General features: G+C 42.1%; 1 protein-coding gene across 1 annotated transcript in view; it reads left to right on the top strand.

The window, feature by feature from the left end:
- The first annotated feature begins 455 nt into the window (after positions 1–455).
- LOC145410342 (pyruvate kinase-like) overlaps positions 456–4653 on the top strand; it is an 88749-nt gene continuing 84551 nt past the window's right edge. Inside the window, exon 1 of the mRNA XM_080280482.1 lies at positions 456–644. The gene's annotated coding sequence lies outside the window, so the exon portion shown is untranslated. The remainder of the gene's footprint in view (positions 645–4653) is intronic.

The following is a 4653-nucleotide window of genomic DNA, read 5'->3' as shown; positions in this document are numbered from 1 at the left end:
TTTGACAGAGAGGGTTCGTTTTTTGGAAATTTTCGACGAAAGCCATAATGCAGATTTTCATGCTTTCCAATAATGCCATTTCTTAGACACAGCAATCAGTTATGACAAAGAATTTATACCAGAGATATTTAAGTTCTTTGTTATTAATGTCATTGATCCAAATTCCAAGCATACCGAACTATTTGAGTGGGATATTGTGATCGTTGCCATAGACGGGATGTCCGAATCTCATATCCACTCTATGATCTATGCCATAAGTGGCACTTTCAAAAGATCAAGTAATAAATATGGAATATGAAAATCATTAGATCAAATATGTACGTCTTTTTATTGCACAGTTTGCAAAAACCAAGTCACAGTCAAGTAGAAAGTTATTGATTTTGTAAGCGACCATGCATTTCGGACAAGTTGCCGGCAGCCTTCAGGGTCCCAGTGAAGGACGGAGGCAGAGGAACTTGGCGAAGGAAGGTGTAAAGACTTGAAGGGTGTTGGGTGCTCGTCAGATCCTACGCTTTTGTTGTCAGCTTTCTTCTTACCTTTCAGTACCTTATCCTGATTGTCATAGTCTACACACCGTCAAGCAACAGCGAGTTCCTCTATTTTAAAAGAATATCAAGGTTGGACGAGCGTCAGATATTTTCAAGGTATCATAGAACATTCGACATTTTTTTTTTTTTTTCATAACGGCATGACATACATGTAATGTACAAGCCAAATATGGATACTGTGGGCAAGGATGATTGTAACTGGGGTATAATTGGATTAACGTAAGGTAGGCGTGGCTGACAGCTACTCAGTGACGCAATCCAGAGATAGCATCAAATTGCATGCTAATGATGGTATTTGTACATGCATGATTATGGTATATGCGTATTTATTACATGTGGCCGTATTTTATTATGTAATCTATGGCCGTACTTTCAGATTGTAAATAGGTAATGAACATTGGAAGGAGTATGATATAAATACCCCAGTAGGGGAGGTGCCCAGTTGGTTGGCAGGGAGGACCAGCCATCCATTAGAAACCCATCACACCAGTGACATACTTGCTGCCTCCAGATGATTTTGCTCATCATAGTAATGACCTCTTGTTTTGAAGGTCATTAATGGCTGTAATACATTCTTGCAGTTCAAAGGCCATTTTCTAGGCCGAATTAAATTATCTGGATGTAGCAAGAATTATAAACTGGTATAAAGGTTGGCAGAAGGGATTATAAGTTTTGGCTAGGAAAGTTTATAAGATTGATGTTTTGTTTTTTGAGCCACTGATTTTCTTTTCAAATGGTGTTCTAATAAGGAGAGTTTTGAGAAGTAAATTATATAATCAGTTGCACAGTTGCTTTTCGATGTCTAATTCCCAGTGAAAACTTTTGGGTTTCGCATTGTGCGAACTTGACAATTTTTGTGTATTTTCGTATTACTGGTTGAATCTGTTGCATTGCTGTCAGAGGATGTCTGACATCCAAATATAGTCCCCAAACTCAACTGTGGTAGCAACTGAAATTAAAAATATATATACTGTACATCACTTAGGTTGGATGAAGGCAACATATGAATTACAGCAACCAAAATTATCAGCCTACTACTACCCTCCCCTCCCACCCACTCATACATAACTGGTTAAGTCTAGTACATTATACAGTACTCGAGTTTGGGGAGGCAACGGACATGATTGTGTGCAACACATATTTTAGGAAAAGAGACAGTAGGTTAATTACGTATGAGTCTGGGGGAAATAGCAGTCAGATAGATTATTTTCTGGTTAGGAGGGCCGATAGGAGGTTAGTGAGGGATGTTAAAGTTATAGGAAGTGAGGAGTGTGTGCAGCAGCACAAACTATTGATTTGTGATATGGTGCTTAAAGAACAAATGATGAAAAAGAGGACTTATGTACCTAGGAGGAAAATATGGAAGCTGAAAAACCAAGTAGTAAGGGATGCCTTCTATAGCGAGTTGAGGAGAGTGGTAGCTGAACAGGGAGCCATAGACAGAGGCGTTAATGAACAGTACAGAGCCCTCAAGAACAATCTCTTGAGAGTTGCTGATGTAACATGCGGCTGGACAAGAGGACCACCAAGACATAAAGTAACTTGGTGGTGGAATGAGGGTGTAGAAGCTGCAATTAAGGAGAAAAGAAGGCTTTTCCGGGAATGGAAGAAGGGTGGTAGCAAAGAGGAATATTTGGCTGCCAAGCGTAGGGCTAGGAGAGAGGTATACAGGGCAAAGTCTGAGTCACAGAGACAATTACTTGATAACCTAAATCATGGGGAAAGGAAAAATATATTTAGGGTGGCAGGTCAGGTGAAGAGGGATAATCGGGATATCATAGGTGAGCAGTGTGTGAAGAATGATGAAGGAAGGGTAGTGGTGAACAGTGAGGATATTAAAGATGCATGGAGAGAGCATTATAACCGGTTGTTGAATGAGGAGTTTGACTGGGACAGGGAAGGTTTGGAGCCAGCAGATCCAGTCTCTGGCCCTTGGCCTTTGATTGATACTGCTACTGTGAGTGAGGCAATAGGCAGGATGAGGGTGGGGAAGGCAGCAGGTGTGTCTGGGTTGACTGCCGAAATGTTGAAGGCCTCAGGCGATATAGGGGTGAGTTTAGTCACTGACCTGATAAATAGGATTATTTATGAGTGTGTTGTCCCAGATGATTGGCTGAAGAGTGTAATTGTAAATGTGTATAAAGGGAAGGGTGATGCCCTGGAAAGAGGGAATTATAGAGGTATAAAGCTTTTAGATCAGATAATGAAGGTAATGGAGAGAGTTTTAGAAGGTATGATTAGAGAAAGAGTGAATATTGATGAGATGCAGTTTGGGTTTATGCCAGGTAGGGGGACCACTGATGCCATATTCATTGTTCGACAGCTTCAGGAAAAATATATTGGTAGGAGAAGGGATCTTTATTTTGTTTTTGTTGATTTGGAAAAGGCCTTTGACAGAGTCCCTAGAGAGGTGGTGAAGTGGGCAATGAGAAAGCTTGGCTTGGAGGAGTGGCTGGTTAGGGTGGTTATGGCCATGTATGTTGGTGCTCACACCCAGGTGAGAGTGAATGGAGATTTGAGTGATGAGTTTTCCGTGAATGTTGGTGTGCATCAGGGGTCAGTCTTGAGTCCCATGTTGTTTATCATGGTACTTGAAGCCCTTTCACGTGACTTTAGAAACGGACTCCCGTGGGAGTTGTTGTATGCTGATGATTTGGTGTTGATTGCAGAGAATGAAAGGGAGGCGGAGGAAAGGTTTAGGAAGTGGAGAGATGGTATGGGGCAAAAGGGTTTAAGGGTAAATGCAGATAAAACAAAAGTGATGATATCTAGGGTTGGTGGCGGTACTGTCAAAGACGAGGGAGAGTGGCCATGTGCAGTTTGCCACAAGGGCGTGGGAAGTAATTCCATCTTGTGCGGTGTGTGTGATAAATGGGTGCTTAAGAGATGTAGTGGTATCAGAGGTAGACTGCGAGATGATGCTGATTTTATGTGTATGGCGTGCCGGGGTGAGCAGGTGGAGATCGTCAGACGTGAAAGAATTGAACTTGCTGGTGAATCTCTTGAGTGTGTGGAAGAGTTTTGTTATTTAGGAGACATGTTGTGTGCTGGAGGTGGGGCTGGAGCTAGCTCTGTGGCTAGGGTGAGAAGTGGTTGGAAGAAGTTCAGGGAGCTCTTGCCTCTCCTGACATTGAGGGGGCTCTCCCTACGTGCTAAGGGGTCTTTGTATGCAGCGTGTGTTAGGAGTGTAATGCTGTATGGCAGTGAGACCTGGGCAGTGAAGGAGGAAGACATTCGCCGGCTCAGACGTACAGAAATGACAATGATTAGGTGGATGTGCAGTGCGTCCCTGCGTCCAAGGCCTGGAGGGGCTGGGTTTACAATGGAAGAGTTGAGAGGTAGGATGGGACTGGAGTGTATTGGTGTTGTGATGAGGAGAGGTAGATTAAGGTGGTTTGGACATGTGGAGAGGATGGGGGATGATAGTTGGGTGAGGAAGGTGAGAAGTGTTAATATTGGGGGTGGGGTTATGAGGGGTAGACCGAGAAAGACATGGGACGAGGTCATTAAGTGTGACCTTAGGGTTAAGGGACTGAACAGGGAGGCTGCAATGGATCGTGCAGCATGGAGAGCCGCCATTAGGTGACCAAGGCCGACACATGCAAGCATGTTGGAGCCTTTAAAAACGAAAACGAAACGATGTACACTGGTCCTCCCCAACTTCCTTTGCAGAACTCATAGTTACATCTTTGATAGAACCAAACCTAGTTTGACCATACCTTTGTAAATTTTGCTTGAATTTGTAATTAATGTAATATAATACACATCCTTTGCCTTATAAGGAAAGTGGGCTAAGTTACTGTACTGCAATTAACTATAGGGTCAATATTTAGAGATGGAAGTCCTTTGTTAATATCATTTAGAAACATTAGGCTACTTATATATGAAATTATTAAAAGAAAATTACTTTTTCAATATTAATTCCATTCTGGAATAGCCCAGCAACCAGAGCTGCTGTAAATCTTGTAAACTTGACAAAGCAAATTATTTCCGAGCATTTGTAACTAATAAAACACTTAATACTATATTTACATTAGCATTTTTTTTTTCTCTCCATTTTGGTGCACATCTGTCAAAGGCTTAGGTTAGGGATATTGGGTCAGGT

This window comes from Coenobita brevimanus, chromosome 85 (assembly GCF_032717465.1).
Source record: "Coenobita brevimanus isolate Jiangsu-jjx chromosome 85, ASM3271746v2, whole genome shotgun sequence".
Taxonomy (NCBI): Eukaryota; Metazoa; Arthropoda; class Malacostraca; order Decapoda; family Coenobitidae; genus Coenobita; species Coenobita brevimanus.
The sequence above is the reverse complement of the archived record's forward strand: the minus strand, read 5'-3'. Positions and strand labels throughout refer to the sequence as shown.